The following is an 11,829-nucleotide window of genomic DNA, read 5'->3' as shown; positions in this document are numbered from 1 at the left end:
AAAAAAAAAAAAAAACCACCACGCATCTATTTATAAAGCACCCCACCCTGGCGAGGGTCGGAGCATCAAGCGCTCCCCGAATAGTGACACAGTGATGCAGCGGGGCGGCTTCCCCTCGCCAACGCCTTTCGGGCGTTTTAAAGTTCGGGAGAGATTTCGGTGCCTTTGAAAACAATGTCGTTGAGCAAAGGTTGCGCTGTGACGGTCTGTGATCTGTCACGGCCTGCGTGGTAAAAGTCCGTGGAACCGAGCGCTCCCCCCACCCCCCCGCATGAGAAAGTTGTGCTGGGTTAATTGGGCTTGCGTGTGAAATGCCAGAGGTTCTGAGCATACGTCTGAAGCTTTTTGTTACATTAGATTGTGTGCTAGTGGCTGTGATACAGCTTTAAGACCGGCTGGAGGTTAATAGTTTTTCACGGGAATTGATTTTGCAGGCAGTTCGATACGTATTTGTATTTATTTAGTACGATTAAAATATTTCAGCGTTGCCCATGTGGATGGCAAAATTTTCGTTGTGGCAAAACTAATGTTTAAGTCTACAGTAATACTTGGGAAGAACTAGATTTTTTTTTGGAGCTGTACCTTCTGTCAAATGAGAAAGTGCTGTTCATTGAGGGCCTGTCTAGTAACCTTAAGGTTTAAGGTCCTGTATGTCATCCAAAGGAATTTTTTGGTTTGTTTTTTTTTTTAAGCAGAAGGTGATTTTAGACCACCGAGAGCAGTAGCTAGAAGGAAGGTAGGTGATACGTTTTCCTTAGACTGGGATGTTTAGCATCAGAGTAAACAGAATGAATTTATAAAGTAGGAGTTCTAAGTCTTGTGATTCTAGGAAATGACTTCCCAAATGTGAGCCCGTGTAGCACTTTGCTGAGCTGTTCCAGTGGTTAGGTGACTGAAGCAGGATTTGTGAAGCACCAGTGCAATTAAGGCTGGTTGGCTGCTGTTACTCAGGACCCTGTGTGAGTTGCCAAATGACCAAGAATTGTGCAATTTCTGCCCGCATTTCTTCTGTGATACCTTCCCTTCTGTTACTATTCATAGTTTTTTCTATGAATGACATCAGAGACACAGGATGGGGGAAGAAACATGGCTCAGGGAAGTTTTACACTTTACCTGTCCAATCACAGTATCAATCACAAGGAAGGTGTTGAAGGACAGCAGTTTTGGTAGGTGTTACCAGCATTTTTCCCTGGGGTAGGGACAGCTGCTCCTAAAGTTTTCTCTTCCAGGCATTTCTGGGTCTACCTTTTGTGTATCAGACTGGGCTAAGAGTAAGAAGACTTGCTGATGCATCATGCCAGTTATTAATGTTTTTTTCATAGAGATCTCTGATAAAAGCCTCAGGTAAATGTGAAGAGAGCTGCTCTGTCCTCTCTAACTGTTTGGCATAGCCGTGTTTTTGTCATATAAAGGCAAGGCCTAGCTCTGGTTTACAGGTTTATTCCTCTGGTTGGTGGTTGTCTGGCAAATCTCTCCCCTTGAGGTACAGTAGAAAACTATTCCTGTGTTCCAAGTATTTCCTAAACTGTCTATAGGTAAGCTTAAGTTACTTTTGTTGAAACAGAGGAGGAGAGATGGAAATGCCAAATGACTGGTGAAGTTTGCAGGTCTAAACAAGCACAACTCAGGGCAATTTGAATTAAAGCAGAATACTAAATTTTTTTTTTTCTATAAAATCGAGCTAGTTGCTTCTTATCTGGAGTGCAGCTTATGTGGTGGAGTTGAGTCATTCTTGCTGAGACAGCATTTTGAGTACTGTCGTTAAAATGCTTAGAAATTTAACTCTGTCACAGTATAATTTGCAAACTTATGTAACTGGTATGTTTTTGAATGCAGCTGTCAATAAGAGATCTTATTGCACTTTTCCTTTTTAGTGAAACTATGGAACGCAAAGCAGCTTCTTTCACAAGATGACCTAAATATAAGAGTCATTTAAGAACAGCATATTTCTTACAAAAATATTGACGTTGCTATTGACTTAATTTTTAAGTGTTCAGGTCTGTTCTGATGTAAAAAATACTTACATAATTGGCTAAGCAGAACTACATTGCAATCAAGTGATGGAATGATGCAGGTTGTGTTATTAAATAAGCAAGTTTTGGAATGGAAGGTACTGTAAAATAATTGTATTCGTTTTGTCTCTGCAAACCAGAGGCGTTTTTAAGACTTGACTGGTAGCAGTGTTTGAAGTCAAGACAGTAGTGGCTTATCATAGGTAAACCTGAACCAAACAGCATTTATTCTTGCTACTGCATGTGACCTTTCATGATTTTTGCTCCTCTTTTCTCATAAATCATACTTGGCTTTTACTTTAAAAAAAAATCGACTTATTATCTTTTTTTTTCTGAATGATGCAACTTGTAGTCTCATTTGGTTTTTTGAAAATTAAGCTCCTTTTGGATACTACTTTGTTGCTGAATTCTCCCTGATCTTTGTAGTTTTAGTCACATGATCCAAGTTTCAGTTTAAAACACTAGGATAAGAAATAAACCTCTGTAAAATTTCACATGCTTAACTCTAGTGCTCTTCATTGAATGAATGGCAAAGTACCAAGTATGTGTGTACAATTTGTAATCCCTGAAAAAATGCCGGTGTTCCTAGGATATTTAGAAGGTCCAGGGAATGCAGGTAAATTTACATTTTATGGCATTTTAGATACATTCCATTAGCCAGAGGCTAAAAAATAACGTTTAAGGAGAATTCATGACGTGATGTGGGTCACAGTGGAGGTGACATTATCTACTTGTAGCTTCGTAATGTTGCTGTCTGTGAAGGAACAATTCAGCATTTATTAAGATTTAATATTGCCAGAGTAAATCATTTGACTCTTAAGACGAGGAAGAATGTTTAGACCAAGAAAATTGTAATCAGGGCAGGAGGAGAAAGCAAATGTGATACCTTGGGAGTGAGCAGGCTGATTTTTGTTCCTGAGTAGAGGTAGCAACCACTGAGCGTTACTGGTGTTAAACCACAAATTTAAGTTACAGATTTCTGTCAAGTCTCTATCTTATTTATTTGTCTATTTCTGTTTGTGTTTAAACACATACACTGGTAAAATTCACTGATGGATATTTCAGCTTGCTGCTGGAGTCTGCAAAACAGAGCGTGTTTACAAATATGTGAAACAGTCACTCAGATTTTTTTTTAACAGCTCTTCTCAAAAAGTGTTTCGATGTGACTAAAACAGCAGAATAAAAACTTCCTTCATGGGCACATCCAGTGAAGTACACTTCTACTGTTTAGAGTGAAAACTTTGTATCAGGATATATGTATATATATCAAAGGAGCATTTAAGAGTGATACAAAGGAAAAAGCCAAACTGGGTAACCATGTTTCAGTATTGAAATGTGGAGAAAAGCAGTTTACAGGTAGGGGAAAAAGTACATTATCCTCTTTGTTGCTAAACAGATTAGTTCTCAGTTCAGGTAAGACTATTTTAGTGGGTAAAAAGCTCTCTAAAGTCTTCGAAGATAATAGTTTACAAACCCAACAAACTCAAATGTAACATGGCTTGTATTTTGATAGCTGCAGTTTAAATCAAAGCATTTCAGTGTGCTTGTGCTGATACTCCACGTGCAACTGAATTATGTGGGACTACTCAGATGTCTGATGTTGCTCTCATGCTTAAATGCCTTGCTGGACTGTGACCTAGAGGATGAAATGTGTTCTCATGTTTGGGCCTCAGCTGTAACTTGAAGGGTTTTCTGTCTCTGTGTGTGCAGTTCATTTTAACTGCCAGCTGTACTTGTGCTCTGGAATTTGAATGGTGGCCTGTATTCCTGACCATGTATCAGAGCAATTTGTCCATAATGTTCTGTGGTATTTTTTACTTAGAAATTTTTTACTCTAAAATGGCAATGGCCACGAGAAATGTAAACTGTGCCCACGCCCTTTGTGTTTGGAGATGAGCTCAAGGAATTCTCCAGCTGTTAAGTAAAACCCAGTCTTTGAAAGGGGTGCAGGATGTGGAAAACTGTGGGCAGGTAAGCACTTAGCATTAAATTGTAGGAAAATTTAGTGAAGAAAGAATCAGTTTCTGTCAGTCAGTAATTTTCTGGTTCCCCCAGTCAATTCTAGTGAGTATTTGGACAGACCCTTCTTAAGAATATTGTACTGCTCCTCTCTGAAGCTGCAGAGTGAGGCCTGTGAGCTTGGGCAGTCTGGAAATTAGCATTGCTTATATTTTGAAGAACAAGTGAATTGACAATGACCTCATTCAGTGATCAGAGTGTTAAGAGCTGTGATGAACTGAGCAGAGCACCTTTACTGCCTTGTTCATCAGGGGCAAATCATCTCTGCACTGACAGAAGTGAACTTGGTAATCGCTGTTCCCCTCAGAGGAAAACCTGTCCTAAAAGGTTCTGTCTGCATAAAAGGCTAAAACAATAGGGGTTTTTTGTTTTATCTTGGTATGTCATTTTTATATTTTTATGCAGTCTTGGGGAGAAAATCTACTTTATTGCAGCAGTCATCCTCTAACTTTGTTCTTTAATGAACAAAGGAATGCTGGGGACGTGAGGGCAAAAGAGCTTTATAAATCAAAGCTCTGTATATGTACAAATGAACAAATTCCAGCTTTTCCTAAGCTTTGAGGATTTGACTTCCAGGTCTTAATGTGCTCCTGGCATAGTTTTGATGTCATTTCCTTGCAAGCAGAGCCAGGTTACAGCTGTACACTTTGCAACATTTCCTATTTTATTGCCATTTTATTCCCTTGTGTAGTCATCAGGTTTTAAGTCTCTCCTGTAGCTGCTTTTCCTGTAGCCTCACCAAACGGTGTTAATATTGCTGAGATCAGAACCCCACTAATATTCTCGTGTAAAGTGAAAGCACTGGGAAATTGCTTGTGTATTATTTCATAATACTGAGTGCTTGACTAAACAGGAAATTTTGGGGCCTTCATGCAAACATCATCTTCTAATCATTGGGCACATACATACTGGTGGCATTTTCTCTAAATAGTTTATTTTATTCCCAGGCACTATGTGTATAAACTTTGTTTTTTTCACTTGGGTCTCATTCTTCCGTATTGATAAATAAATGGCTCATCAGACAAATCACAAACAGGTGGTTGAAGTTAGGAAGATCTGAAGTTTGAAAGCTTTAAATAATTATTTTTTTTAAAGGGAACAGTGACCTTGGTGAGAAACTGGAGGCACAGGGAGGAAAAATTAAAGAGCAGGTTGTGGGATGAGTCCATGTGTTCAGTTTTCTTGAAGTATATGGGACTGTATTAACCTAATTTTCAAAACATTTGTGGTGAGGTTATCAGTGAATCAGTATGACAGGAGGATGGAGGGGGTTTATAAGAATCTGTACACATTACTACAGACAACAATACCGGCTGTAAAAAACGTGGCAGTTTCCTGAACTGAAAGTGACTGTGAGTAATTTTTGTTTCCATATTTCAGGAATAGCTCAGTTAATGCAATTGCTGTGTTGTTGTTTTTTAAATTGTAGTTATTCAAGCCTCCCTTTGTTTTTTGCGTCTCAGCGAATAATCCCATTGGGACCTTTTTCCATGGAGCATCCTTTTCCTGGTTATTTTAACACTTCAGCTAAAACACAAATTGGCAGCAGCTTGACTTCAGTCACATTGGAACCTCCTGAGCAGTTCTGGCTATTCCAATAAGCCATCCTGGTCTTGAGGCTTTTCAACAAATATCTTCACTTTCCTCTTTTGGGATAGTGGCAGGACAGGCTCTGACTCCAATTCTGTCTTGATTTTTCTAAATAGGTTTAGCTGAACTTGATAAAAAAAGCAAATGCTTTTTGGTTGGTTGGGTTTGTTTTTTTCTTTCTGACACAGAAATAGTAGTGGAATGATGTGATTCTTCCACTAAATAAAGCATTCCTCTATGAATCTTAAACTTTTTTTTTTTTTAAATGGCAGGAATTTTATGATTGGTAGTACAGTGAACAAAGATGCTGAGACTGTAAATGAGAGATAAAAAAAAGAAATTTAAAGAATAGGAGTGTTTTAGCTATTGTTCGAAGCTTCTGGTATGGTCAGGTCTGTTAAATTCTTGGACTTTAGGTGGCTTGTACTCAAGTAAGAATTTTCAATTAGGCCTACAGTGTCCAGGAGTGGGGTAATGATCTGTCATGATGAGAGATGACAGTGGCAGAGCACTCGTGGTATTACAAATACTGGAAAAAATTGTAAATCGACTTTCGTGACTTACTGTAGCTCCATTCTTCTGGGTTGCCTTTTTCTGTTTCCTTTTCACCCGTGTTTTCTTTGTGGTGAAACTGTTGCTGTGCGTGGTTCTGTTGGAATGCCTGCGTAGCCCTGACATGAGCAGTTTGGTTGGAACCCTTAAAATTTATTTCTTTGCCTTGCTCTTTCAAAAAATTTGGATCTTACTGCATCTCATTGATATATAAAATGAAGCAAGGCCTTTCTTTCTCCTGACTTCTGTCTACAGAGACTGCAGCTTCCTTGGATCTTCCAGTTCTTTTTTGCAGTTGCTTCAATGGGGCTTTGAATTTTGGCTGGAGTCTGCAGGAGTGTCTGTCCTATTAACAAAGTGGCTGTCTAGGCTTACTGTCTAAAATAGGTGTCTTTTGTTTATCTTCCTGCACTTTTAAGTAAGAAATCTTGGGAAAATGAAGTATAACCAGAAAGGTGCTGAACTAACCACCAGCATGGGCATGTTTTTTGCTTATTAATGCTTTCAAGCAAGGACCTTGGTGTTTTCATTCTCATACTGTTCAGACAGCAGCATATGAATTTATGCAGAGTTACCTCATTGATTTTCATAGTACTTGTTCGTGCTATTTTGGTTGTCTACATAGTTTTTCATGGTGATTGGGCTGCTCATACTCTGGTACTGCTGCTTAGAGTGTTTTTTTTCTTTATACTTTCCCACTTGTAATTTATAGTATGAATATTTAGAAAGAAGGAAAAATTCTATTTTGGTCAAGAAATACTCCCTTAATCGTGTTCTGAGGGTGCCAGTCATGTTAGGATCCTGATGAGTGACTGCTGCTTGTGGATGCAGGCTGTAACTCTTCTCAGAATCAATGTAGTGATTTTCTGTTTTCATTCCCAGCAGTGGTCTCAGTGATTCTGGAAAGAAATTATTTTCTTCAGTAACTGACCATATTGCAAAATTAACTCCATAAAGAAATCTTGAAAATACATCACTGTCTTCCAAATTTCTACAGGAACAATTTGTTAGAGGCGAATTATCTTTTTCAATGTCCAGGGCTTCCTTTTTCAGAAATCAGATTACACATCTCTCCACTGGAGAGAGTTTGAACCTCAGCCAAAACACATTCATATTGAGAAGCTTCTGGTTTAACCTTGGAACAGGTTTAGTTGTCTACAGGAAGGGTAGGTAGGAGCAGAAAATGATGTTTTAAGAAGAAGCTGAAACATGTTGTTGGAGGGAGGGTGTTAACTCAGGAATGGTTACCTTCTGTGTTCCAGAAGGCTTTAATAATCCTCTCCTAAATCCTACCTGCCCTGCCATACACACCACGTGGGCTAAAATATTTTGCTGCTTAGTACAGGGAGGCATTTGGAAAGGCTGTCAGCTCCTAGGAAGGAGAAGGGATTTTGAGCAGAAGAGAAGTTATGTTTAAAAAAAAAAAAAAAGAACTTGCAAAACAGCCCAGCTTGGTGAAATGGCAGTGCCTTGGACCAGCTATTAAATGGTCAGAGCTCGGAGGTGTTTGTAGCAGAGGTGCAGGGATTTAGTGTTTTCTGCTGTGCTGGGAAGTTGTAATTGCAGTCACTGTTGCATTTTAATTACCAGGAGAGAGGGAGGGTAAGTTGAGAAAGTTTGGAGCAGTTCATACTTTCCCTCATACATGCAAAGTCATTAACTTGCTTACTCTGGGTTGGTTTTTTTTTTCCTGCCCTGTCTTTCACTTGCATCCATGTGTAGATGTTCTTGCGTGTCCAAAGGCCTGTCTCTGAGAGTTTTGATATTTCTCTTTACTTTCTTTAAACTAATGTTTCCAGCTGTCTGCCTTTTCCTGTTCCCTTTGTCTGCCACATGCCACAGCTCCTACATCTCTCCTAAACCAAGAAATTGTTGATGTTATTAGAAGCATGGGTAGTTTCTTATGTTCTTCCCTTTGCAGTTGTCTTACTGCAGTGTAACACAGGCTACAGTTGAATCCCTAAGAAGCAAATGTTCTGGTGAGGAAATTCTGTGTTAGTCCATGTTTACTCAAATAGCCCTGCTTCTGTATTTAATTTTTTTTTTACATCTTTTTCACAGAAAATTCACGTCTCCTAGTTGACCATTTATTCCTGTATTTGAAAGTACACATTCAGAAACATCAGCTGTAATTTTTTAGTATTTTACTGATGTTTTGAGCTGTAAGTGCCAGAACTCAGTCATATAGCCTCCAATAGTTTTTAAATAGTTTCATTGGCAAGAAGCTTTTTCATGACTTCATTCAGCCCATGACTGTGGTGTAATTATGTCTCCTCATCTGCGTGTTCTGCTTTATTTTAGTCATTCTTCCGATCCCTGGGATGATCTCTGACATGTTGTTTGTTAAAATTAATTGATTTGGGGCATCCAGTACATTCTGTCAGTTTTTCATTCAACAGGCTCTAACTCCTGAAAATGTTTCCACGTTTGCACAATTCCATGCTGTCTGGCTACTGCATCCAGCCTGCTTTAGGCAGAGGGGAAAATTCTGCGGATCAGGCTGGAGTTGAAGTTGAACAAATGCCCTTTTTCTATTCAGTAGCAGTCTGTATAATTTGGTGACTTGCTCTGTGTCCTGCAGTTCAAGTAAAGGTTGTAATCTTTCTTTATGGTGCTCATTACAACACACGGGTTGTAATGTCACTGAGAGAATTGTTCCAGGAAATTGGAGTATGGGGGTATTTCTCAGCTTAGTTAGAACAAGTGCCTGTGACTTCAGTGTGGTTCATATAAGCAGCTTATCCTAGTGGAAGGAATACAAGTTGCACATTGTTTTAAGAGGATTATTAATTTACATATTGTTGAAGTACAAGTTTCAGATGGGGGTGGTTAGTTTTCTTGGACGAAACGATCAAATCCTTGTCCAAATTCCTTGGAAAAATAAATTGTATTTTTATAGAGGTATGTGGAGTTACATTAACTGTCCTTTGTGAACAATGTAGGACTTACCTTCACTTGAACCTTCAAGCAAATCAATAAGCAAATACCAAAACAGTAAAATTTATTTTCCAGTGTATCAGAATGGGCATTATGGTTGTGCTGCCTGGATAGCACAATTTGAGGAACAAATGAAGGGGCAAAGAGATTTCATGCATTCCAGTGATGTATCTGTGGTTGTCCCTGGTTGTCCATGGTCTGGTATACTAATTACTCTCCTTTTCTTTGCCACTCTGTTCTCCAGTTGTGTCTATTTTCAAGGAGTTTTAGCTACTGACTCTTTGGCATGCTCCATTCATTATTTCAATTTTGTTTCTAATGCTGCAGTCCTTTGAATTTTGGCACTCTTGTGCTTTATCCAAGGTCTTGTTACTTGTGTTGATTTTTATAGGCCCTGTACAGTATTCTTGCTTTTCCTGCAGTCTGCAAACTGCAGCTTGAGTTCTCCGTGCACTTGTTGTAGATGCTGTCCTTCAGTTTGACCTCCACAAAATCAGGGTTTCAGAACTCAGGGTTTAAATGCACTCACAGATGCATCTCCTGCATATTTGTTTCTGTTCACAGGGGTCCATTTTCACTTCTAGCTTTGCTCAGAAGCCTCTCTGTTCTTCAGAGCCAAAATCCAGAAACTTTGACTGCAGAAAGCTCTTCTTTTCTTAGGACATAAAACTAATGCAAGTCCCTGATATGAAGATGGTAAACAAAAAAATCATGTTAGATTAAAATTGAAGTTTGCTTGGCTAATTGTTGTGGCATTTGCTGTGCTAGATGTGTTAGTTGCCATTTCTGAAGAAAATGTTGCACCTCTGATCTTTTTATGAGGCACCACCCTTATAGTACTGTTCAGAATGGTCCTTCTCTAAGAAAATAAAAGTGGATGGTGTATCTTTGCCACTAAACTTTATGATTAAAGTGCATTTTCTCTTGCTTTGCCATTAATAGGAGCAGGAAGAATGTCTTCTCCTTTAGCACATGTGAATTATTCAAGCATCCCAGAAGTCGAGGCTTCCAGAGTAGAGGACTGGTTCTATCTCCTGCTGCGAGACCAGTTTTCTAACATGATTGTAGAAATGTGTGGCTGGGTTAAGAAGGGAAAGGGTAGTAAAATTATTTGGAGAATGAAGGTCATAAAATGAGGACTCCTCTTAAGAAAGATGACTAAAGAAATAAAAAGAGTGGCTAAGTTAGGCTGTGTTCAGGATCTGTTCCTTTATTGCACATGGTGCATGCAGTGTGTTCTGGGTCTGACGTCTCTCTAGTGTTTTTACATAACAAAGTCGTGCTGTAACTTGGGCACTTGCACTGCTATAGGTTAATCAGATTTGCATACAGAGTTAAATGCTTAACCAAAGGTGTCATTCCAACTTAATCACTGTAGTGCACAAAGCACCTCATCAAAGAATGAAAAACTGTACTGGTAATTTAGGTAGACACTGGTGTGTGAAAGATATTTCCGTAGATAAGGACTCAAAAACAAGTCTAAAAAGTATTTTTAGTAGGAAGGAGGCATGGCTTTCTTACATCAGTCTTTGTGTGTGTGTCTGTCCCTTCTTTTAAAACTAAGATTATTTTTTTTCCTAACCAAGACACTCTAAATTCTTCAGGTTTTAACCACACTTAAGGGTGTGGGGAGAGAAGTAGCAGGTGACTTCCAACTCCTAAGAATTCAGAGATTGGTCATATTTGACTCAATTTTTTCTGAATGAGAATTGAAATTCTAGGAAAAACCTAAAAGCCTGACATGTTCATTCTATCCACAAATAAATGATGCCGTCTCTTTGGATACAGTGAGGATTTTGAAAACTTGGCCTCCTTTCCTGCAGGTTTAGAACTGAAGTTCTGGTGGAAGTATGATTGGCTGGAGTGTTGCAGGGCTGACAAGTGCACTCTGTTGTTGCAGTTTCTGCAGGTGATGACTTCATGCCATGGGCTGGGGATAATTTCCAAAGGGGTTGTTGCATGACCACATTGTGGTTTTACTTCTGCCTGCTTGTATTTGCATCCATGGTGGGAACTCACACCCTTGAAGGATCCTGGGTCAACATCTCACCTGCAAGGCTTAATTTAGAAGAGCCTCAGCTTTCAGGTTACCTTCTGGGGAGGGATGAGGCAACGTGGTTTTTAAATGGAGAGTAGATTTGTTAACTTTGGAAGTGTTCTGCCAGTTCTGTAGGAGTTGTTAAGACTTCATGTGGCCTGTCTGTGTGTATTTTTATTGGGGTTTACATGATAAACTACTAAATAGGACAGACTGCTTACAAAGCACAACTCTGGATCTTGTGTACTTAGTAAGGTGAGAGATCAGAAGGAACACTGCCAGTTTTGACGTCCAAATTTTGACAGTGCTTGTGGTCAGTTTAACTGTATCCTGTTCTTAATCTTTTCTGTTCTGTTTCAAACACACCAATAATGTCAAATACTTCACGAAAATGTGGTATTTGCCAGGGCAGTTTCTGCTTTTTGAGCTCTAAAGATGAAATAATTGAATATCTTCATTCTGTTTTATGATCTCTTTGACAGTAAAAAAGTGTGAGGTGTTAAACTCTGCTGCTGTCGTGGAACGAATAAAAAGTAGTATTCTGCAAAATAATTCCCCATGTGATGTGTAGCAGCATTCTGTAATTATTTTGATCACTCTGACTTCAGTAGAGTTGCATGTGAAGATAAAAAAGTCTAAGTCATATTTTTTTCCTAGCAACTGCAGTAATGTGAACCTCTC

Source organism: Manacus vitellinus, unplaced genomic scaffold (genome assembly GCF_001715985.3).
Source record: "Manacus vitellinus isolate BGI_N305 unplaced genomic scaffold, ASM171598v3 scaffold_6_pilon, whole genome shotgun sequence".
NCBI classification, from domain to species: Eukaryota; Metazoa; Chordata; class Aves; order Passeriformes; family Pipridae; genus Manacus; species Manacus vitellinus.
The sequence above is the reverse complement of the archived record's forward strand: the minus strand, read 5'-3'. Positions refer to the sequence as shown.